This window comes from Rosa chinensis, chromosome 1, assembly GCF_002994745.2.
Source record: "Rosa chinensis cultivar Old Blush chromosome 1, RchiOBHm-V2, whole genome shotgun sequence".
NCBI lineage: Eukaryota > Viridiplantae > Streptophyta > Magnoliopsida > Rosales > Rosaceae > Rosa > Rosa chinensis.
Genome location: NC_037088.1, coordinates 33,403,586 through 33,429,797, shown reverse-complemented (window position 1 = coordinate 33,429,797; position 26,212 = coordinate 33,403,586). Strand labels below are relative to the sequence as shown.

General features: G+C 39.3%; 1 long non-coding RNA gene across 3 annotated transcripts; it reads right to left on the bottom strand.

Annotated features, from left to right (window-relative positions):
- Positions 1-12,182: 12,182 nt before the first annotated feature.
- LOC112165344 lies at positions 12,183-22,181 on the bottom strand. Of its 3 annotated transcripts, none has more exons than XR_005805109.1 (4): positions 21,422-22,181; positions 21,270-21,341; positions 20,242-20,324; positions 12,183-12,438 (listed from the first exon to the last, which is right to left on the bottom strand). It is a non-coding gene; the product is annotated as an uncharacterized LOC112165344 (long non-coding RNA). The 3 variants fall into 3 exon arrangements; XR_005805110.1 differs by lacking the exon at positions 12,183-12,438 and adding an exon at positions 19,487-19,560; XR_005805108.1 differs by lacking the exon at positions 12,183-12,438 and having other exon boundaries at positions 20,036-20,324.
- Positions 22,182-26,212: the final 4,031 nt, after the last annotated feature.

The window sequence follows — 26,212 nt, the reverse complement described above, 5'->3', positions numbered from 1 at the left end:
GAGAGAACAAAGAAATAAAAGAAATGGTTAATTACATATGAGTGTATTTTTGAATGTTTTTTTAGCTATAAGGCCATAAACTAGTTTTTTCCCTTATAATGTCATTAGATTAAAAATGGTGTTATATTTTAGATATAATAACCAACATATTTATAGAAATGTCATTAGAGTAAAAAATCAACAATCATTCTCTCTCTACTCTCCGGCGAGGTCTCCGGTCAACTCCGGCGGGTCTCCAGCCGACCTCCGCCAACTCTGAAGAGTCTCCAGCCAACTTCCGGTGAACTCCGGCAACCACAAAAGCTACTGTCACTAACACCAAAAGCTACTGTGGCTAGCAACAAAATCTACTCTGATGAGATTTTCGGCAACCTCCGGCAAGATCACAAAACCTACTATCCCTAACACCAAAAGCTACTATCGCTAGCAACAAAAGCTACTCTGGTGAAATTTCCTGCAATCTCCAGCGAAGTCACAAAAGCTACTATCACCAGCAACAAAAGCTATTATTACCAACAAAACCTATGCTCACAACACCAAAAACTACTGTCACCAACACTGAAAACTACTCTAGCTATCAAGAGACGTTGCTGTCACCAACACCAGAAATCTACTCTTGCCAGTAACAGAAGCTACTCTCACTGTCACCAAAAGTTACTCTCAAGAACACCAAAAGCTATAACCAAGCAGAACAAAAACTACTACCACCCAGAACAAAAGCTACTCCCAAAGACTGAGAAAACTATTGTGAAAGACTACGAAAGCTATGAAAATATAAAAAATACAACCAAAGTAAAAATGCTACTGCAATTGAGAAAATAAAACATATTAGATGATACAAAAAGTGTAAAAAGCTACTTTCATAATTGTAAAAAGTCACTACCATAGTTATGAAAAATTATTACTATAGTTGAATAAAGCTATTGTCAATGTTGTAATGCTACTGTCATTTTTCAATGCTGACACTCTAAACCCATAAGCATAACTTCATTTCAACATTTCTTGGTTGGCTAAATGATCTCTTAGTCAAAGGAGGCTTCAATATCCAAATTCACATGATTTTTGAAATCTACTACTACAAATGCAAAGGGGAAGAATTTTGCAAGAACAAAGATACAACAAAATATTAGTATTTGAAATGAAAACTAAAAATAGCAATGTACTGCTGCGCTGCAAACGTAACACTCTTTATCAACTTGATAATAAAAAACAAGCAATCTAAAATACTACTGACATAAGTACAGAAAGCTACTATAACACACGTACAAAGTTACTGAACTAGTAATAAAAGCTATTGACATCGGTAAACCACAATAAAACATGTACAAAGCTACTAGACCAATAATAAAAAGCTACTGACATAGGTCTATAAAGTTACTATAACACATGTACAAAATTACTGGACCAGTAATAAAATGCTACTGACATAAGTACAGAAAACTACTATAACACATGTACAAAGCTACGTGACCAGTAATAAAAAGCTATTGATATAAATACTGATTGCACAAAACCAGCTAATTATATATGGTGACAGTGTAACACAAATTCCAACAAGACATGCTAGAGATACGAAATCACAATAAGAAGAAAATTAAATTTCATTCAAAATCATGCTTTTCCAATTTGGTAAGCTATTGACAAAAAAAACCACTTGAAATCAATCAAGATGGGGAAAAAAAGCTACTGACATCATATTGAAAAGATTAATACATAGGGATAGAAATATACTATTACTGTGTTTAAAAACCACTATAAAAACTATATAAAGCTACTGACTTGAAATCAATCAAAATGAAAAATAAAAAAAACTACTAACATTAGTTTTAAAATATATTAATATAGTGATAGAACTAGAAAACTATTATCACTGTGTTAAAATGCCACTATAATAGTTAGAGAGAGTTACTCACTTAAAATCAATAAAATGAAAACATCAAAAACCAATTCATTGGAGACACAGCGGAGAAAGAGTAATTAACAACACATAAATTGAATTTGTATTTGACACTTCAAACTCCAAGCTACGAAACTAAGGTAACCTTAAACATGCAAACTACATATAGAAAATCACTAGTAATCACGAATAAGTTCTCTGGTACTGATATCAAGAACTTTTCTTCTCTTTTTTGTTTTTGGTGTGTCTGGCATCTAAGGTGTTCTTAGCTCATTTTAGAAAAAAATAGATAAAGCAGTGAAACTGGATATATTAACGAATCTAAAGCATTGCTTTGAAAGTATTTTTAATTCTCTAGGAGCTCAATGCATACTTTTTGGTTTGACTAAAAAAAACAAAAAAAAACCTCTGCAAATAAATCATAGTGTCATTCAAACTCAGAAATTGAAAAACGAGGTCTGGGCATGCCTTTATAATTTCAATTTGCCTACAATTTCTTCCTAGGAACTTTAAATAAGAAGTTAGAATAAATATTATGCAATCCTAAATAAACACATAGTATTGATCAATCCACAAGTAATAAACATGAAGAAATGAATTGAATCAAACGAACTGAAAGGGAGAATAAAATAAAACCAACCTTTGAAACCAATTCGGTAGATTCAAGATCCAAGTTGAATTGGCTATGTTAGGTAGCGAAATTTTTTTAATCTGAATCAATCTTCCTTCTCTCCGTCGTAGTTACAATTGCTCTCACCTTCACCGACACAACCGTCGCGGCTGGTGACCGGGCCAGTGAGACCAATCTGTTCACACAAAGCTCAATTATTAGAGAAATCGAGAAATATAGGTTGATGGATCTAGTGGAAATGAGAATCTGGCTTTTTCTAGGGTTTTGTTTTGAACCTGATCTCCCAAAGTGTACTCGACGGTTCGCTGGTGAAGACATGCAATCGAGCAATTGCATGCCGGCAGAGATGGGATGGTGCGACGGCGGAGACGCATGGTCCTTCTAGCTAAAAGTAGAGAGAGAGAGAGAGAGAGAGAGAGAGAGAGAGAGAGAGAGAGAGAGAGAGAGAGAGAGAGAGAGAGAGAGAGAGAGAGAGAGAGAACATGATATTTTTTTGAAAAAATTAGAGAGAGCTAGTGAGAGAGAAAGAGTGAGTTAAGGGAAAAATAAGTATATCATAAAAAAGAGCTGATGGTTTTGGACACTGAAGTGGCCTTATGTGTACAAAAAAGTTTAGGTGGCCTTATGACTCATATAAGTCTCAAAATGACACTTATATGTAATTTTCTATAAAAGAAAAAGGAAAAAGAAGAGCACGTGCAGTATCATGATTATCATGTGTTTAAGGAAAATAGAATTGTAGAAAGAATTTGAAGAATAAAGATATTGTTTAAGTAAATCTAGAATATGTGTCTGGCCCAAACTCTAGGTTACTTGCAATAGTTGTAAGAAGGTTTGTATTAGAGATAATCTCGAATAATCATGGTAGATATCCAATCAATATATGATTCTGGTATCTAGAGCCAAATCGCTGGGGGGATCGAAGAAGGTTATGAGTGCATCGTCTTCTTCGTTGGTCGACCTTCCGCCATATGAACTTCACTTGCAGGCTCATTGTGAGGAGACGATGCTCCAATTCCAGGAGGTGCGAGAATCTACGGAGATGATCCAAGCTCAGCACTCCTTTCAATCAGAGCTCTTGGAGGAACTTCAACAACTTCGTTTGGGCTCCAAGGGCGGAATTACATGAAGGCTCGGGAGGGTCCGGACCCCCCCCCCCCCCCCAAGTTTCCTAAAAATTTTAATTAACTTTAATAATTTTCCTTAATCACAGCCTATTTTCCCTGAAATATATTAATGAACCCCCCCCCCCCCCCCCAAATAATCTACAAAAATGAATTCATGCATAATTAATACATTTTGATCTTTAATTCTCTCCTTTTGTGTAATCTGATAATAATATCAAAATTGTTTCCTTCTTTTTCCGTTAGTATTCCCTAATAAGGTTCATAGCATTTATCTTCTCTTTACGGTGGTCAATTTCATATGCAATAATTTTTGTTAATCAAATCAACTAACTGCATTAGACAAAAATCAATAGCATAAACTGAATTGTACAATTATTAGTTTCTTGTTTAAGGAAAACTGAATTGGGAGATAATTAAGTCGTAAATTCATTGATAATAGGGGCCCCTTTATATAGAGGATTACAAGCACAGAGATAGAGTTGTACATGCAAACATAATCGTACATTGATTGGATATCTCCTAAGATTCTCCGAGAATATCTCTAATATAAACTCTATTTCAACTAGAGCAAGTAACCTCGAGTTTGGGCTAGACACATATTCTGGATTTACTTGAACACTCCCCCTTGTGTCGCTCAAACGTGGTACTCCTCTCGTTGCCTCATTAAAAACCTTGCCGAGTAACAAAAACCTTGTGAGACAAAAATAACCTCGGTCGAAGGGGAAAAAGAGCACAACACACCCTTCATGTTTCGAGACCATACATGTAGACACCTCCCCCTGATGTCTGCATCTCCCCCTGACGACTACGGTCATTGGAGTTCAGATAACTTCCGCAAACGATGCTACCAACATGTTTCTTGAAAGTGGAATTTAGGCAATGACTTAGTGAGCAAGTCTGCCATACTGTCCTCAAATCGAACCTAGTTCACTTTGATCTTGAGAAGAGTCTGTTGTTGCTGATTATGCTTGGTGTTGTCGCTTTTGATGTAGCATTTGCTTCTTTATTCAAAACAAGCAGCATTATCTTAAATGCTCGTAGGCTCATTTGTGGTAGACTTCAAACCCAATTGTTCGAACAAGCGTAATTATGGATCCAATCCATATACATCCACGAACCACTTTGTGAAGAGCAATAATCTCTGCATTGTTCGAAGATATAGCGACTAGGGTCTAAATATGTAGACCTCCAAGATATCACGGTCATTACCCATGGTGAACACTTAACCATTTTGGGACTGACCTTTGTATGGGTCAGAGAGATGCCCAACATCAGCAAAACCTTCCAAAACACATGTCATTTTGGGATGGGGATAGTGGACGCATGCCAATGTTAGCGGCGTTCCTGATGTGTGATGGGTTCGAATCCATCATCTCTTTGTAGGGATAGAACAAGCCCATATCAATCGTACATCTCAAGTACTGAAAGATATCTTTTACACCAATCTAATGACGTCGCGTTGGCGCAAGGGTATATCTAGCTAACAAGTTCATTGCAAACGAGATGTCTGGTCTTGTTCATTTAGCTAAGTACAATAATGCGCCTATTGTACTTATGTAGGGCACTTCCGCCTCTAGCACATCTTCGCCATCATCCTTCGGACGAAGAGGATCATTTTCAGGATCAAGATTACGAACGATCATGGGGGTGCTTGAAGGTTTGACATTGTTAAAATGCCTAAGCAGCTATCAACACGATGCTCAAGTTCCAAACCGAGACATAATCGTGTTCTCCCAAAATCTTTCATCTCAAACTCGGATTTCAAGTGTTCAGCGGTTTCCCTTAACTCTTTAAGGGCTTCTAATGAAGATCATGTCCAACATGAACCACGATAGAATCCAAAAATTGTTATGGAAACGCGCGGGCATATCCCTTCCCAATCAAGTAGTCACTTTGGTGAGAGTTTCAGTCTTATTGTAAACACGCTCCGTGGTCTAGAGCCACTTGACTTAGGTAAATGAAGTTCACCATGAACCTTCATGTATATTCCGTATCTAGATCTCTATATAGATACGTAGTGACCACATTTGTAAGCTGCATGTTCAGTTATTTGGAAACTACCAAACTGACAGGGTAGTAGAGTGCAATGACATCCATTACGAGAGAATATGTCTCATCGTAGTCGATTCCAGCACGTTTTGTGAGAAGCCTTGCGCCACAAGGCGAGATTGCCATCTATTTTTCTCATCACGGTTTCTAACGAAGACCCATTAGTCAATAGGGTTTATGTTAGGAGGTGTTGGCATCACTGGCTCGAAAACCTTCCTTTTCGTTAGAGAATCCAACTTAACCTGGATCACATATTTCCATTTAGGCCAAATCTCTCTACGTTGGCATTCATTCATCAACGGAGCATGGTTCGATATCATCGGACTTAACAAACTCATGCGCAATGAAGTGCGCAATGAAGTGCGTGACTACATCATCAATTATGATGGAGTTTCTATCCCACGTCTCATGTACACTAATGTAAGTTTCATAGAGCTTTATAATCTCAGGAATAGGTTTTGACGTTAAAGTGTCCCCCAACGATAACCATAATCTGAAAGATTCTCATGAGACGGATTTTGAGTCTTGATGATCAAGGGATTGGAATGTGCCAAAGTATCCTTCGAACTCACGGGCCTCCCACGCATCCTAGCTAGGGTCATGGCCTATAACGCCAGAGTGCCACTCTTTTTGGCATTGGCGCCATGTCTACCTCTGTGTAGGGTGGCGCTACGACCTCTCGTAGGGACGTCCTTCCTTGCAAGCATGTTTGCACCATATTTGTGTGATCTTATCACTTTAGTAAGGATCAGGATGAGACATCGTGGGGACAGACCACGACAATTCTTGTCGTTCCTGCTAAACATCTGTGTTCTTATCTCCCCTTAACAATGGGAAAACTGTCCCATCAAAGTGACATCCGTAAATCTAGAGGTAAGGAGATCGCCTAGCAAGGGCATGAAGTGGCAGACGATTGTTGGAGTCTCAAATCCAACTGTGTTGCCAATTCGTCTGTAAGGACCCATTATAGAGCATTGTGGCGGCGCAATTGGCACATAAATATCACACTCAAATATGCATAAGTCTGATACTTGTACCCAGTCACTAGCTGTAACGCAGAGGTAGATTGAGTGGCGGTGGGTCGTAGACGAATTAGCATAGCTACATGTGATATTGCATCACCCCAAGCAGATATGAGGAGATTGGTGCGCATTACCATTGTCCGGGCCACCATCGTAGTCGTTTTCGTGAGACAGTTTGGGTGTATTCATGGGAATATGATGTCCAATATCAGTCCCAATACAATAACCATAGAAAGTCTTCGATGTAAACTCTCTAGCATCGTCAAGTCCAATTGACTGAATTAGGATGATCCGGGGAGTGAGCCCATTGTCATATGATATTTGCTAGGAGTGGAGCATAAACATCATTTACAAGTGGACAATGGCACAACACGTGACCAGCGTGTTTGCATGTCAACCAACATCATGAGATATTTAAACGTCTGCAAGTTGGTTGAACTAGTCCACGGATTCTATGTAAGAACATAATGAGTATTTTTATATCCTTTGCATAGGACAGTTTTAGTCCTAATTTCCCTAAGCAACAGGCTTTGTAAAACGAGTGAGAGGCTTTAGAAGCAACTAATGAGGATTTTGGTTGGGCTTAAGCATCTGAAACACTATTTGAAGCAAGTTGGTGATTGCAGCATCACCTGGGGCGCCATCACCATGATGGACGCCATCCATGGTGTCATGGATAGGGACTATGCCAGCCCTAGGCTAGTGGTGGAAGGAGGCTGTGCTCTAGGCAGCTGCGTCGGTCACACTTAGTCCAGAAATCAACTTTTGACTCATGCTTCGTTTCGCTCGAAAGAAATGATGTCCATGTGAAGTCTTTAGTTGATGGATCATCATATCATGACTATGATGATCTATCCTGTCGTGACAAAGCCAATATGTGTCTAAATCCAAGAGATCTTCTCTCATAATTTTATTGGATTTTATAGCTCGAATAGTGACATAGTGTCCACTAGAGAGATACATAAACTTCTCTAATATGCGCCTTTATTCGCAATCATTAGAGTATTGCAAAGGAACTCATTTCCGTTCTCTACATGCGTTTTCTCATGGAATCCGTTGGCTATTCATAGGTGTGATTTTCCCTAAGAGCGTAGAGAGTTTCTGTGACAGTAATCAAGGTGCCATTTGGCAAGTGGAACTTGGGCTATTCCATGTCCTTGAATTAATACCAACGACGATGGCTAGGCCATCGTAGTCACAAAGTAATATATATGCTCAGAATCAAAATGGAGTCATAATGAAAAGAACTCGAAATTTTATTCATAAGCCAACAGAGTTACGTCATTGTCTCTTTGACCAAAGAAAATCTAATCCAAAATGCTAGCTAATGCAAAATAATGGTAGTCATCTAACTTGTTTCGGTAATTCCAAAATAAATGTGACCGGGTGAGTAAAGAGATGTCGGTGGAGCAAGGCTCGCTTAAGTACTACTAATCTCATAACCTTCCTAGACATCACACTTACTTTGGGTGAGCCTACTTTGAAGAAAGACTAAACCATTGGCATTTACTACAAAAATATATGGCAATTGCCTATTACATCTCTTGGAAAAAATAAAGACTTAAACAGAATTGGCGATCTATTGATCCCAGCAAGATTTGTACTCTTCAACCCTTCACTCTAGATCATCTTCTTGATCTTCTTATTCCACATAGTGAGATTCTCTTGCTTCACAATATGCTTTGTATGCGGTGACAAGTTCTTCACGAGCTCTACAAATATGTGCCCAATGATCAGACACTTCACATCGAGAACATACATCTCTTTGCTCAAACTCCATTGATTGAGGCGCTTTAAAAGCGTCATTTAGATGGCTCTTAGTGTTGGTAGCGCCACTAACACTAAGAGCCATCTAATCTCATAACCTTCCTAGACATCACACTTACTTTGGGTGAGCCTACTTTGAAGAAAGACTAAACCATTAGCATTTACTACAAAAATATATGGCAATTGCCTATTACATCACTTGGAAAAAATAAAGACTTAAACAGAATTGGCGATCTATTGATCCCAACAAGATTTGTAGTCTTCAACCCTTCACTCTAGATCATCTTCTTGATCTTCTTGTTCCACATAGTGAGATTCTCTTGCTTCCCAATATGCTTTGTATGCGGTGACAAGTTCTTCACGAGCTCTACAAATATGTGCCCAATGATCAGACTCTCCACATCGAGAACATACATCTCTTTGCTCAAACTCTATTGATTGAGGCGCTTTAAAAGCGTCATTTAGATGGCTTTTAGTGTTGGTAGCGCCACTAACACTAAGAGCCATCTAATCTCATAACCTTCCTAGACATCACACTTACTTTGGGTTAGCCTACTTTGAAGAAAGACTAAACCATTGGCATTTACTACAAAAATATATGGCAATTGCCTATTACATCTCTTGGAAAAAATAAAGACTTAAACAGAATTGGCGATCTATTGATCCTAGCCAGATTTGTAGTCTTCAACCCTTCACTCTAGATCATCTTCTTGATCTTCTTATTCCACATAGTGAGATTCTCTTGCTTCACAATATGCTTTGTATGCGGTGACAAGTTCTTCACGAGCTCTACAAATATGTGCCCAATGATCAGACACTCCACATCGAGAACATACATCTCTTTGCTCAAACTCCATTGATTGAGGTGCTTTAAAAGCTTCATTTAGATGGCTCTTAGTGTTGGTAGCGCCACTAACACTAAGAGCCATCTAATCTCATAACCTTCCTAGACATCACACTTACTTTGGGTGAGCCTACTTTGAAGAAAGACTAAACCATTGGCATTTACTAAAAAAATATATGGCAATTGCCTATTACATCTCTTGGAAAAAATAAAGACTTAAATAGAATTGTCGATCTATTGATCCCAGCCAGATTTGTAGTCTTCAACCCTTCACTCTAGATCATCTTCTTGATCTTCTTGTTCCACATAGTGAGATTCTCTTGCTTCCCAATATGCTTTGTAGGCGGTGACAAGTTCTTCACGAGCTCTACAAATATGTGCCCAATGATCAGACACTCCACATCGAGAACATACATCTCTTTGCTCGAACTCCATTAATTGAGGCGCTTTAAAAGCGTCATTTAGATGGCTCTTAGTTTTGGTGGCGCCACCGACATGGCCAGAGGAGTTGCCTCCCTCTTTCTTTCTACGTTTACCTCTTCTGTTCCGTGTTCGGGTATTTTGGCGGTTACCTTCCCAAGTAGAGCGATTATATGGACCAGAACGTCCGGAAGTATCCCTAAGGTTAGGGTTTCACTCTTAGAGCCTTCTCTTAGGGGCGCGACTATAATTGAATTCCGGAATATGCTCCGTTTCCATGAATCTCGAATTATAGTTCTTCACAAGGATGTTGTCATGCTTTTCAGCGACATTTATAGCTCCAATAAGGTCATGAAACCTTGTGATCCATCCTACAGTAACAGCGATTCGATAGTTCTTAGCAACCATCAATGCAGAGACGGGGAAGGTAGAGAGAATCTTCTCAATCAACATTGCATTTGTGATCTCTTTACCACATAATTCCATTAAGGATTGATTTAATGCGAAGTGCTTCTGAGTTGTAGTCAAGAACTGACTTGAAATCACAGAAGCGGAGGCTATGCCATCTCACTTCTAGGTCTGGAAGCAGGGAGTCACAGACGTTACCAAATCTTTCTTCGAGTGAGACGCACAGCCTTTTGGAGTCTTCTTCATTCATACACTCGTACTGGAGCGAATCATCCATTTGAAGAGTCATTAGGATGATGGCTTTCGCCTTATTTGCCTCTAAGGCTGCTCTATTTTCTTCCAAAGCTTGAGCTTGCTCAACAGTTAGCACGTCCTGGCTAGGCTCGAGAATCGTATCCAGGATTCCATCGGCCTTGAGATTCTGGCGGACATCACAAACCCACTTGTGATATTCAGAGCCAGTTGTTCCCAATGGAGCAAAGTCCAATTTATTCAGGTTACTCATCCTGAAAGAGAACAAGAAATTAAGGTTTGTTTCGGAGCGAAAAAGACTTCCACGGAAACAAATAAAATTTTTGACCGTAGTCGCTTCCAAGAAATTAGGAATTTCCGAGCGTAGTCACTTCTAAGAAATTCGATTCCAAGAGGGGTTGGATTAGATCGAAACAATGATGTTTGTGGTCATTCGTTTTATCTCAACAAACTCTAAGTTTGGAGGACTCTACAAGCTCCAAGCTTGGAGTGAGCACGAACCCCCACAGTTCCGCTTAATTTGGTCTCCCCTATGATAAAGAAAAGGGGTAAAAGAAGGGAGGTTGCAAGTCCCCGAAAAAGAAGAGAAATTAAATGTAAAAACTCTAAAAAGGGAACTTTTAGAAAAAAAAAAAAAAAAACTCGAAATAGGTCACCGGAAAAGTTGGCTGGAAAAAGTGGTTGAAAAAAGTCGCCGGAAAAGTGGCTGACCGGTAGTTGACTGATGTTGACCTGGGAGCTGACTTGGTCGTGGGTCCCCCTTGCTGACGTGACGTGGTCCCTCTTACTGACTTAGCGCGGGTCTGGGTGATGACGTGGCATGGGTCTGCGTCAGTGGGCCTCTGCCTTGGGCTTGGGCTTCTGGGCTTCTTTTCCTTACCCTTTTTTCTTTTCTTTTCTTTTCCTTCTGCCAGAAGGTTCAGTCTTCCGGTTCACTCACTTTTAGGCAGGTTTTTGTGCTTTTCATCCAGTTCCTGAATCTTCTGATTGAGAGGTATCTGGTGACACAATTTTGTTGAAATTGGATGGCCGGAAGTTGTTGAACCGGTGGAATATTTTCTGGGGGTTGTATGGAGCTTTCAGTGGCCGGTTCGGTAGGTTTTCGGCCCGTTCTTGGGGTAGAGCCGCTGGTTCCAGACTCTTGGGATCGAGTTCTTCAAGGTGTGAGGTGGAGGCAGAAAAGGCTTTAAAGTTTTGTATTCGGATTCAAGGTTTTTAGCTTCTTGAATCTGGGTTTGGCTATTTGTTTCAGGGTTAGGGCTTCATGCTGATAACGTGTTGAAGGAAAACTGAATTGGGAGAGAATTGAGTCACACTTTCATTAATAATAGGGGCCTCTTTATATAGAGGATTACAAGCATAGAGATAGAGTTGTACATGAAGACATAATCGTACACTGATTAGATATCTCCTAAGATTCTTCGAGAATATCTCTAATATAAACCCTATTTCAACTAGAGCAAGTAACCACGAGTTTGGGCTAGACACATATTCTGTATTTACTTGAACATTTCTTTATTTTAAGGAAAAAAAATTATTTGTTGTTGACCAAAATTTTTTAATTTGGAACCCCCCAACCTTAAGATCTTGGTTCTGCCCCTACTAGACTATAAAACTTTGGTGGAGACTAGTGGTGCCGGACCACCTCCTCAACCGAGTTCGCAGTCGCCGGATGCTTCGGTAACGGGATCGCTTGGTGGTATAACTGTCACGCCCCAAATTTCAAATAAGATATTTGAATTCGAAAAGCGATAACTTGACTAACTTCTCGAAATTGCAAAGAAAATTTTTCCCATTTAATCTAAGGAACATCAAAACGTCAATAAAGACTCGATCACTTAAGTTGAATATCACATCAACAAGTGTTTACAAAACTCGAGAGAACTGATATACAAATGTAAACGCTCGCTAGGAGCATACCAAAAACAGCAGTACACTAACAAAAATAGGTTCTAAACCTACACTGCTGCAACCGCGCCCTCGTACTCAGCCCTGGTGGTCCTCACCTGCAGGAATAACCGCTACACCATGGAATAGTGCACCGGGATTGCAAACAACAAACCCGGTAAGCTTTTGAAGCTCGTATGAGTAAACTCAATTAAAATGACTCACGTCACTCATGCTTATAATTTCTCAACTCGTGAGATAAATTAAAGCAACAACATTTAACTCCACAAAACACAACCAAACACACAATCATATTAGGTAAACATTAGTAATCCCTGCATATAGTTTAGTTTAGGAGATCTCAACCTAACAAAATCGACATGCAATTATCACAACAAAAACATCAAGTTCATAGCCTACAATATCATGCTCACGTAAGATAACTCAAAACTAAAACTCACATGCTTTGATTCTCGACTCATGCATCTAATTTCGCACCACATCAATTTTTCAATTAAACTCCAAGAACATTTTAAACACAACAATCTACTAGATCATCCTTCATTTGTCTCAACGAGATCACACTCATTTCCTCTCAACATAAAGCATTTGCCAAAATCATGACCTCACAACTCATATCCCACTCACTACATATCACAACCCACAACTGTACTCACAATAAAAATTAAGCAAGATAAGTAATCACTGCATAAAAACTTAGTTCAGTGGATCACTTTAAAACAATCAATAAAAATCATAGTAACTCCTGCATATAGTTTATATCACTTAGTTCAGGAAATTACATTAAAACAAACAATTCAAAAGGCAGTAATCCCTGCATAAAACTTAGTTCAGGAGATTACATTAAAACAAACAATTCAAAAGGCAGTAATCCCTGCATATAACTTAGTTCGGGAGATTACATTAAAACAAACAATTCAAACCATAGTAATCCCTACATGTAGTTTAGTTCAGGAGATTACATAAAAACAAACAAAGAAACCTTAGTAATCCCTGCATATGGTTTAGTTCAGGAGATTACTTGAAAATCAATAATAGAATGAAAAAGGAAAATAATTAAAGAAATCAAACAACTTCCGCCAAAACCAAGAAATCACCCTTCAATTCTAAATAAACAAATCCCACAATAACTCGTTTTCAAAACTCGACAACCTTACCTCATAAGGGTAACATACATCACTAAAGTGACAAAATCATATTATTTTCAACTCCCCATTTTAATATGAAATTCAAGTCCCTCCTTGGACAATTAAAAGAAGAATACACCCCAAATTCTCTTTTAAAAACATGTACTCATGAGTTGCAAGTAACCTGCTTGTTACCCATCATGACATACAATGGCAGACAAACTAGAACTCTAACTGAGTCGTAACCATACCCCTGCTAATGGCGCATGATTTCGATAACCACCCTCGGTCACTACTATGACCCTCGGTACAAAGACCAAAGCATTTAAAAAATCACACAAGACTCAAAAAATTACACCACCTCAACACTTTCCAAAGCAATATGATTGACTGCAACAATTATTGTTTTCAAAGCTCAACTCCCATTTCAAAACAATAAGAAATCAATTTCGAAATATTGTTTTCACACCAAAAACCACCAACACAATTATCAAGTAAATGTTCAATTCAATAACATAAATGAAATCACCAAAAGTCTACATATCACAATGTCACACTATCCGGATATATATATTTCACGTAAATATATATATATACGTAATCATCCACTCAGGAATGCCTACTAATACCAACTATAGTTCGCATGCACTAAAAACCAAGAAATTCATTTTTTTTAATAAATAAAACTCATTTTACTTACCTATGAACCATTAACGATCAAGTTCATATAATTTTAAAACAAATATTTATTTATGAAAAACTATTTCACAATTATCAATCAATTCCGACAATTAAATAACTCGGTTCGTAAATGAACCACGTGAGATTTACTCACCTCTAATCCAACTGGGTCTTCTATACAGCTCAAAATGACAATCGCAACCGTCCGCCCAAACAAAACCGTCAATCACCTGGAGCTAAGCAAGAAGAGGTCTAGATCGCCCTAGATCAAGCTTAGAAGTTGGATCACTCTTGTGCTTCTGATCAAATCCTAGATCGAATCAGGGACGTCGAAAACATCAAACCTTGATCTTTCGCTCCACACTCAAAATCGTGATGCAAGGCTTATATGGGGATGATCAGGAGGAAGAGAAGATTCCAAAACCAGGATGGATCGAACAAGTGGATACCAGAATCGGTGAAATCCGGCCGGATCCGTTTTTGGGTCTATGATTGCTCCGATCTCCAAGTTCCGGTGGCTGCTGCCGTGATCGAACACCAAGGGGACGACGGCTAGGAGGAGATGAAGCCGTCTGCGGTGGTCTCGTCGTCGGCTGAAGTCGGACGGAGGAGATCGAACCGGGTAAGGTCGGGTCGCGCGCGGGTGAGGAGAGAGAACAGAGCGTTTCTGGGGGAGGAAAATGGGAATTTCTGAACTTTTGGGATTTCTGAATAAATTCGGAATTTTCCAATATTTATAGAATTTTCCCAAAACTTCAATCCCTCATAACTTCTTCATACGAACTCCGATTTCTACATTCTACATATGCACGAACTCGTATCAACGCACTCTACAACTTTCATGAAGGAAGCATTCCCATATTCCGTACGTATAAAAAGTCAACTTCGTAACCCCCCTCAAATGTGCATTTCGAATAATTATTCGCCTAAAAATAATTTCACTCCACCCTCGAACCACGAAATCATACTAACGAACACTTTTTTAATTCTCAAAAACCATTAGAAATTAATAAAGAATTTATGGGGTATTACAATATCTACTATGATGACAGCTACGACTGTGGATGTATCTGCATATCTATATGGGTAATGTTTCTATTTCTAGTGGTCATTTTGTTGGTTCTCAATCTGTGACTGCTGGAATTGATTCAGTGAATGGAGTGAGTGGGTGGTTTCAAACTGATAGGGACACTACTATACAAAAGGCTTCACACGACGGTTTAAAACTATCGTCTCACGTTTTGCATTTCCATGGTTTATTGAGGTGTCGTCTGATGAAACGCTATCATACAATGGTTTTCAACCGTCGTATACTGATCATTGGCTCAACGGTGTGCAGCTGACTCTGTCATCTGATGATATCGACAGATCTGTCAACACGCTATCGACAAGCTATCGATAGAAATTTTCCGTGGTGACTTTTATTCATACCATGGTCTTTAGGATTCCAGCATTGTCTCTTTGTTGTTCAGAAGTCAGTTTTTGTTTTTAAGACATTTTGCAAATTGTATACACACGGCAGTTCTTCCATCATAAATGTGGCGTGATTAATTCTGTGCATGTGTGCTTTCATATGACACATGTGTAGCTGACCGACATTTTTCTCTGACCGACAAAAATCCCTTCTTTGTTAAGGTCACACAGGATGAAACTTTGCAGGTTACAGGGATCACTGCTCTTATTGAAATGTTCATATGGAGAAATGTTGTCCTTCTATATGAGAGGACAAATCATGCAAGTGACATAATTCCATCTTTGATCAATTCCTTCCAAGAGAAAAATTTCTATATTGCATATATTTCTGCCTCCTCAACAACTGAACAAATCATTGAAGAGCTTCAAAAGCTAAACGCATTAGACAATACAGTATTTGTGGTGCATATCTCACATTTTCTTGTGTCTCGGCTTTCTATGAATGCAAAGAAGCTAGGAATGATGAGTGAAGGGTATGCTTGGATTCTAACATCAACAAGCTTGAATTTCTTAAATTCTATGGATTCTGCTGTGATTGAGTCAATGCAAGGAGTGCTGGGGTTAAAGTCGTATATTCCAACTTCAAGGAGCACCCACAACCTTACTTCTAGATTGTGGAGAAAATTGTACATCGAGGAGTCCCATATGGAAGTACTAGAATTAAGTGCAAATGCAATCCGGGCGTATGTGCAACTTGGGTCCTAGCAGAAGCAGTTGAGAGATCACGGATTAAAATTTCTACAAGACTAAACTGAAAGGATTTAAAAGATATTGAATCCTCTAAGCCTGGAAGTGTGCTTCTTGAAGAGTTACTGCAAAGTAGGGTTAAAGGGTTAAGTGGTGAAATTCAGTATCCAAAGCAGAAACTAATTGCAGACAAACTTGAGATAGTAAATGTGATAGGAAAGGGGGAGAGAAGAATTGGAGTTTTGACTTTTGAAGAAGAAAAAACAAAAGAATCATAGTCCCTTAAAAACAGAAGAAATTTACTTTCCACCAGTGATCTGGAAATTTTCATATGGACTGGAGGATCATTAACCATTACGAAAGGTTCCAAGAAGAAATTAAGTGAACCAAAATTAAGAGTTGGTGTTCCCCCAAAGAGAGGGTTCGAGGAACTTGTGCAAGTGAAACATGACTTCCAAACCAATAAAACATATTTCACAGGCTTCTGTATAGATGTGTTTGAAACTGCAAAAGGAGGATTGCCCTATAAAGTTCAATATGAGTATTTGAGGATGCTAATGGACTTTTGGCTAGGACGAACCACGATCTTGTTTACCAGGTTTATGTCCAGGTACACTTGATTTTGAATTTTGAAATAATATATGCCAGAACGTAAAATATATGATTTTGAAGATATGAATCATATGATATATGAATCTAACCAGACTCTCTCATACATTATACACATTGTACAATTCTGTTAGTATAAAGTTAATTTTCAACATTTTTGTCAATTATTCTCATTATATGTGGAAATTTGTAACTTAATTATTATCTTGTTTTTCTGCTGTACTCAATGGGGTGTTGTTGGAGACTAGAAATATGATGTTGTTGTTGGAGGTACGATAAACACATCAAACATATCGTTATATGTTGATTTTACAGTACCATATTCTGACTAGGGCGTGGGAACGCTAGTAGCAAATGAAAAGGAAAACATGTGGATTTTCTTAAGCCTCTTTCAACAAACCTTTGGATGACAAGTGCTGGTTTCTTTATCCTAACTGGGTTTGTTGTGTGGGTAATTAAGCGTCATACAAACAAAGAATTCCAGGGCACACCATCACAACAAATTGGAACAATATTCTGGTTCTCCTTTTCAACCCTTGTCTTTGCTCATTGTAAGTGCCATATCTCACTTCTAGATTTTTTTCTCTGGAAAAATTTGTTTGTCATCCCCGTTCTTTAAATTCTCCAAGTTTTTCTGCTAAGCAAATCTCAATAGTAACTATTGACAGTTCATCAAATAGTACTTACCATCATTATAAGTCTAAGATTTTGACTATGAAACAAATACCCATGATCTATCTAGATTCACAATTTCTAAAACCGTAAAGTTGAGTTTCTGTTTGTGAGAAATGATTAGTCCTAATTTGTGTACGAGTTTTTAACAAAATTTTGATAAATCTATTCTCGTGTCAAAATGATTCTTTTTTCATCAACTCTACAATAGGCTGCTCTTGCACTAATGCAGATTACAATTCATCCATTAAGACAATGAAGAAAATTCCAGTTAATCAGACAGTCTATAAGTTTCAAAGATGCACAAGTTGAATGAGACGGACTATGATTCTTACAACTCTTTTTTTATGCATACAACACTTGAAACTGAAATTTTTTATGTTGCAGGGGAGAAGTTGTCGAACAATTCAGCAAAGTTTGTAGCGATCATATGGTTTTTTTGTAGTTCTTATATTGACTTCTAGTTACACTGCAACTTTAACATCAATGATGACAGTTCAACAAATGCAATTGAACGCCAGAGGGAACTACATAGGTTACCAGGGTAGTTCATCATTGGTTACTGCAAATGCTGTAGAGAACTTGAATTTCAAAAGGGCTAAACCATATAGTTCAGTTGAAGCATAAGCTGATGCTTTGTCAAGAGGAGGCTAGCATGGTGGTGTTTCTGCTATTGTTGATGAGGTGCCATACATTAAGGTCTTCCTAGCAAAGTATTCTGAGGGCTACTCTATGATTAAAACTGAGTCTACTACCAATGGTTTTGGCTTGGGTGCGGCTAATTTTCTTAGTTCACCCTACAAACATTTGAATTATAGAAAAACTATATTACCCAAGTACAAAATGACTAAGAAGTACACTAATTTTCTAAAATCCAAATCTGTAAGAAAAAAATAAATAGATAACTATTTTAGGGAAACTGAATTTGGAGAGAATTGAGTCACATTTTCATTGATAATAGGGGCCTCTTTATATAGAGGATTACAAACATATAGATAGAGTTGCACATGGAAACATAATCGTACATTGATTGGATATGTTCTAAGATTCTCCTAGAATATCTCTAATATAAACTCTATTTCAACTAGAGTAAGTAACCTCGAGTTTGGGCCAGACACATATTCTGGATTTACTTGAACACTCCCCTTGTGTCGACCAAACGTGGTGCTCCTCTCGTTGCCTCATTAAAAACCTTGCCGAGTAACAAAAACTCTGTGGGACAAAAATAACCTCGATCGAAGGGGAAAAAGAGCACAACACACCCTTCACGTTTCGAGACCATACATGTAGACATCTCCCCCTGATGTCTGCATCTCCCCCTGATGACAACGGTCATGGGAGTTCGGATAACTTTCACAAAATATGCTACCAACATGTTTCTCGAAAGTGGAATTTAGGCAATGACTTAGTGAGCAAGTTTGCCATACTATCCTCAGATCGAACCTAGTTCACTTTGATCTTGAGGAGAGTCTGTTGTTGTGTGGTGACCCGAGAGAGGGGTCCCACAGCGCCGCGACCTCGAGCCAATGAGAAACCGACATGTCACAAATAACATCCCGATAACTCATCAACCCGAAATCGCAAGGCCTGTTGGGTACAAACTATTGGTTTACAAAACACTTTCTTGGACAAGTCGTTCTAGCAACCAAGCAACACATTTTCAAAAGCGGAATTTGAAATGGGCTAAGAGTTTTGGGCTTGCAATCGGAGCCCAATTTGGAAAATAAAACAAATCACTAAGTAACTACAAGCGTGAGAGACGCGCCCCAGGGTTACGGGTCTCCCGGAATTCTTGTAAGAGAGTAGGAAATAAATAAATAAATAAATAAGTAAATAAATAATTAGTAAGAAAGTAAATAAATAAGTTACTTCGAAATCCGATAATGGACCCAAAACCGTACTTTAGTAAAGACAAAGAGGAATACGCCAAGCCGGGCCATATGCCTCTCCTATACGCTTCCCGACCACATGCTCAAAACCTGCACACTGTTGTAGGGATGAGCTTTCGTCCTCGCATGCCCAGTAGGGGCCGACCCAACCATGCTAGGTTTGAAAGATAATATACTTGAAAATATTTACTACATAATATTGTGCACGTTTATCGAAAATACTTTATAAAGAGGCAACCACAAACATTTATCTCTTTTATAAAACATATGCAGTATGTTTCACACACTTGGAGCTCCGAGATACTTACGTGCCGGCTAAACTCAAACAAATCGGTGACCGACCTGGTTCGTCATCCTTTGAGAACCGGCCAACTACTCTGTAGTCCTTGTAACTACAAGTAGCGAAAGTGTCCATTTCCTGGCTCTGAGTCTCCTATGACTGGTTCACTGTCTGTACTTACCTTTCCTCGACAAACATAGGAGCACAGCCCCCTCCGGAGGTTCACGGTGATCGACACCGTGGGATCCCTAGGAATCTAAGCGCCTAGGTCCCATTCACTTTCAGTTCACAAGTATAAACATACAAGGGTACAGTATCTCAACATGCAAGTCTAGCCTCGGTTTTCGCAATTGGCAATTATCAGTTCTGAAAACACATGTATCGCGAGGCATCGACTAATGAACAACCAAAAACGTTCTTGCAGACAACATACTATCTTAGAATAGCATTCCACATATATCGAAAAGCCTCTAACAAGGAACGGACAGCTCACCCTACCTGGAATTGGAGTGCTCGCACAAACTTAGTTTCGTTTCCGACTTTCAATACTCCTTCCAATTTTATGTGCACACGCTCGAGTCCTTTATAATCAAAAAAATTAAACCAATAAGTAACTTGACATCATTAACTTAATCAATCGAGCACCTAAGGCATTCACTTAATTTCCTTAAAGTCCATTGAATTAACCTTTAACATAAAAATCTACTATCCATTCCCAAACAATCCAAATGATATTGCATTTGAACCAATTGGGATATGGTAATTACACTTAGCACTTTGACTTCATTTCTTTAGCCTTTTTACTTTAGGAAAACAAATCACAATTTCCATTCCCGAACAATTCACTTAACATAGCAAGCTCATTCGGGATATGGTGATCACACTTCTTCCCATATTAAAATTTCGGTCAACCGGTTTGACCTCATTTTATTTAGCTTTTAAACCTTAAGCAATTAAATAATAATTACCATTCCCGAATGACTTCACCTTTCAAACTCCTTTCGGGATATGGTGATTATACTTATTTTTTTAATGTATTCCAAGTCAACCAGTTAGAACCTTTTTACTCAATCGTTAAATAATAGCAAATAAATAGTGATTACCATTCCCGAATTATCACATTCTCACAATAACTCCGGGATATGGCAACACTAGAATACTCCGATTTTTAACATTATTTCAAGAATGTTAATCCAATATCCTAATTTAGCTCAATCAAATAAAATCCACCATTTTCATTTCCGAATCCCACTCAACGTTGATAATTACTCAAATTCCTCATTTACCTCACAATATGACAATTCAAACTCCATCATCACTTTAGCTAATAAAACCAATCTTCTCTATACATTTAGCCATGTCATACTTGTCCACATTTAAGCTAAATTCTCAACAAGCAATCACTCAAAGGGGCATTAACCATTCAAGCAGCATATACACCAACTTTTCATTCCACTCGATAACAACCTCTAGAATTTTACAATCATCATACCAAAACCCACAGTTTGGCAGGGACCAACACTTACCATTTCTTTTTTTCCAAACAGAGACTTGAGTCAGCATAGCTGCATTCCCACCATCTTCATCCATTCTGATCCCTAACAGGCACAACACAATTAACAGTCCATCTATTGATCAATTTCTGCATTCCAAAACAGAATCTGAACATAATCCTTACCATTTCCTACTTCAATCGAAACAGACTCAAGAGCTTATCCTCTCCCGAAATCCCAAATTCGCAGACTCCACAAAACCTCATACAATCCCAATTAAATGACAGAGTTAGGGATTTGAAGATCAATGTCCATAACTTTTCCAACAGAACTTGACCAGTATGGGGAAAAAGGTTTCGACTTGAGCTTACCCACAATGAGCTAAGCAAGTTGGCAGTTTGCACTGTGGTGATAAGGTGGTTCACGGAGGCAATGGGTGACCCACATGCCAGCGGCGGCTCTGGCCGGATTTGGGGGGTCGGAGTTAGAGGGCTATGGCAAATCGTGATACCCTGAACTCATTTATAGTGGTGGTGTGGCCTGAACTTGCCGGAAGTCGAGGAATAGAGACAAGCAGGGCCATGACTCTGGCGATGTGCGTGCGGCGTCGTCCATCCTCGATGGGTGGCAGAACTTCTGTGTTTTTGCTCCTCGTTGCTTGCTGAGTCTGGCGGTGGCGTCGGTGTGGCGAGGTGATGGTTGGAAATAGAAGAAGGAGGAAGGGCAGTGGTGTCGTAGCTTTCCAGGCATGCATGTGGTGGTTAGGAGCTTTCAATCGGTGGCGAAATGGCTGGGCTTTGATCGGATTTGGGTGCTGGTTCTAAGGGTGGAGTCGGTGTTGCAAGGTGGTGGCTTCCGGCGCTTGCAGAGGGAAGAAGAAGAGAGAGAGCGAGAGGTCGTGGAGGGAGAGAGAGAGAGAGGATGCGGCCGAGAGGGAGAGAGGAAGAGAATGGGATTTTAGGGTTTCTAATTTCCTATTTATACTTGCCTATGAGAAATGTCGAATTTGCTCTTTCGACGAGTTACAAAACCCCTCTAGCTAATTGCTTTCGATTTTGGGCACGTAACATTTTCTTTTATTCATTTTTCGTCGGAAACTTCCTAAGTTACTCCTCGACTTCATCCTAGGCCCAAAACTCGATCTCATAAAAATCCAAAATCCAAAATCCAAAACTTTGTTACAACTCAATTTATCGTCTTCGAAAATCCAACAAACTGTCACCTCACTAAACTTCTGTAACCTTCTCGGCCCAAAACGAAGGACACTGGCCCAAACTTAAATTATAAGGCCCAATAGGTGGTCTCGACACCAAAACAATCTCCCAAAACGATTCCTTCACTTAAATCACCTTATGGAAAAATCTTATTGGCAAAAAATTACCTTCAAAAATTAACTAAAATTTTTCAGGGGCTCACATGTTGCAGATTATGCTTGGTGTTGTTGCTTTTGATGTGGCATTTGCTTCTTTATTCAAAACAAGCAGCATTATCTTAAATGCTCGTAGGCTCATCTGTGGTAGACTTCAAACCCAATTGTTTGAACATGCGTAATTATGGATCCAATCCATATACATTCACGAACCACTTTGTGAAGAGCAATAATCTCTGCATTGTTCGAAGAAATAGTGACTAGGGTCTAAATCTGTAGACCTCCAAGATATCACGGTCTTTACCTATGGTGAACACTTAACCATTTTGGGACTAACCTTTGTATGGGTCAAAGAGATACCCAACATCAGCAAAACCTTCCAAAACACATGTCTTTTTGGGATGGGGATAGTGGACGCATGCCAGTGTTGGCGGCGTTCCTTGTGTGTGATGGGTCTGAATCCATCATCTCTCTATAAGGATAGAATGAGCTCATATCAATCGTACATCTCAAGTACCGAAAAATATCTTTTACACCAATCAAATGACGTCGTGTTGGCGCAGAGATATACCTTAGCTAACAAGTTCACTGCAAACGAGATGTCTGGTCCTGTGCATTGAGATAAGTACAATAATGCACCTATTGTACTCAAGTAAGACATTTCTACCTCTAGCACATCTTCGTCATCATCCTTCAGACGAAGAGGATCCTTTTCAGGATCGAGACTACGGACGATCATGGGGGTGCTTGAAGGTTTGTCAAAATTCCTAAGCATCTATTGACACGATACTCAAGTTCCAAACCGAGACATAATCGTGTTCTCCCATAATTTCAAGTGTTCAGCGGTTTCCCTTAACTCTTTAAGGGCTTCTAATGAAGATCATGTCCAACATGAACCGCAATGGAATCCGAAACTTGTTATGGAAACGCGTGGGCATATCCCTTCCCAATCAAGTAGTCATTTTAGCGAGCGTTTCAACATCTTTGTAAACGCGCTCCGTGGTTTAGAGCCACTTGACTTGGGTAAATGAAGTTCACCATGAACCTTCATGTATATTCCTTATCTAGATCCCTATAGAGATACGTAGTGACCACATTTGTAAGCTGCATGTTCAATTATTCAGAAATTACCAAACTGACAGAGGGTAGTGGAGTGCAATGACATCCATTACGAGAGAATATGTCTCATCGTAGTCGATTTCAGGGCGTTTTATGAGAAGCCTTGCGCCATAAGGCGAGATTACCATCTCTTTTTCTCACTACGCTTTCTAACGAAGACCCATTAGTCAACAGGTTTTATGTTAGGAGGTGTTAGCATCACTAGCTCGAAAACCTTCTTCTTCGTTAGAGAATCCATCTTAACCAGGATCGCATCTTTCCATTTATGCCAAATTTCTCTACGTTGGCATTCATTCATCAACCGCGCGTGGTTCAATATCATCAGATTCAACAAACTCACGCGCAACGAAATGCTCGATTACATCATCAATTATGATCGAGTTTCTATCCCACGTCTCATGTACACTAGTGTAAGTTTCATAGAGCTTTATATTCTCGGGAATAGGTTTTGACGTTGAGGCGTCCCCCAATGATAACCATAACCGGAAGATTTTCATGAGACGGATTTTGGGTCTTAATGATCAAAGGATTGGAATGTGCCAAAGTGTATTTCGAACCTACGAGCCTCCCACACATCCTAGCTGGGGCCATGGCCTGTAATGCCAGAGTGCCACTCTCTTTGGCGTTGGTGTCATGCCAACCTCCATGTAGGGTGGCACTACGTCCTCTCGTAGGGACTTCCTTCCTTGCAGGCTTGTTTGCAGCATATTTGTGTGATCTCGTCGCTTTAACAGGGATCGAGATGAGACATAATAGGGACAGGCCACAACAATTCTTGTCGTTCCTGCTGAACATCCTTGTTTTTATCTCCCCCTAATGATGGGAAAACTGTCTCATCAAAGTGACAACCCGCAAATCTAGCAGTAATGAGATCGCCTTGCAAGGGCATTAACTGGAGGACTATTGTTGGAGTCTCAAGTCCAACGTAGTTGCCCATTTGTATATAAGGACCTATCATAGTGCACTGTAGCGGTGCAATTGGCACATAAATGGCTCACTCAAATGTGCGTAAGTACGATACTCGTACCCAGTCACTAACTGTAACGCAAAGGTAGATTGAGTGGCGATATATCGTAGACGAATTAGTGTAGCTGCATACGATATTGCATCACCCTAAGCGGATATAAGGAAATTGGTGCACATTACCAATGTCTAAGCTACCATCATAGTCGTTTCCGAGAGACCATGTGGGTGTGTTCATGGGAATATAATGTCAAACATTAGTCCCAAAGCAATAACCATTGAAAGTCTTCGATGTAAACTCTCTAGCAACGTCAAGTCCAATTGACTGAATAAGATGATCCGGGGAGTGAGCCCGTTGTCATATGATATGTGCTAGGAGCATAGGATAAGCAGCTGTTACAGGTGAACAATGGCACAACACGTGACCAGCGTGTTTGCGTGTCAACCAACATCATGAGATATTTAAACGTCCGTAATTTGGTTGAAATAGTCCACAGAATCCCCATGGATTCTATGTAAGAACAGAATGAGTATGTTCATTTCCTTTGCATAGGACTGTCTTAGTCCTAATTTTCCTAAGGGACGGGCTTTGTAAAACGAGCGAGAGGCTTTAGAAGCAACCAATGAGAATTTTGGTTAGGCCTGAGCGTCTGAAACGCTATTTGAAGCAAGTTGGTGATTGCAGCATTACCTGGGGTGCCATCACCATGATGGACACTATCCATGGTGTCATGGATATGGACTGTGCCATCCCTAGGCTGGTGGTGGACGGAGGTGGTGCCCTAGGCAGTTGCGTCGGTCACATTTAGTCCAAAAATCAACTTTTGATTCATGCTTCGTTTCACTCGAAAGAAATGATGTCCATGTGAAGTCTTTAGTAGACGGATCATCATATCATGACTAGAATGATCTATCCTGTCGTAACAAAGCCAATATGCGTTTAAATCCAAGAGATCTTCTCTCATAACTTTATTGGATTAATAGCTCAAATAGTGACATAGAATCCACTAGAGAGACACATAAACTTCTCTAAGATGCGCCTCCATTCGCAATCATTAGAGGTATTACAAAGGAACTCATTTCTGTTCTCTACATGCGATTTCGCAGGGAATCCGTTAGCTATTCATAGGTGCGATTGGCCCTAGGAGCGTAGAGAGTTTTTGTTACAGTAATTAAGGTGTCATTTGGCAAGTGGAACTTGGGCTATTCCATGTCCTTGAATTAATTCTGATGGCCCAGCCATCGTAGTCACAAAAGTCATATGCTCAGAATCAAAATGGAGTAATAAAGAACTCGAAATTTTATTCATAAGCCAACGGAGTTACATCATTGTCTCCTTGACTAAACAAAATCTAATCCAAAATGATAGCTAATGCAAAATAATGGTAGTTGTCTAACTTCTTTCGGTAATTCCAAAATAAATGTGACCAGGTGAGTAGAGAGATGTCGGTGGAGCAAGGCTCGCTTAAGTACCACTAATCTCATAACCTTCCTAGACATCACACTTACTTTGAGTAAGCCTACT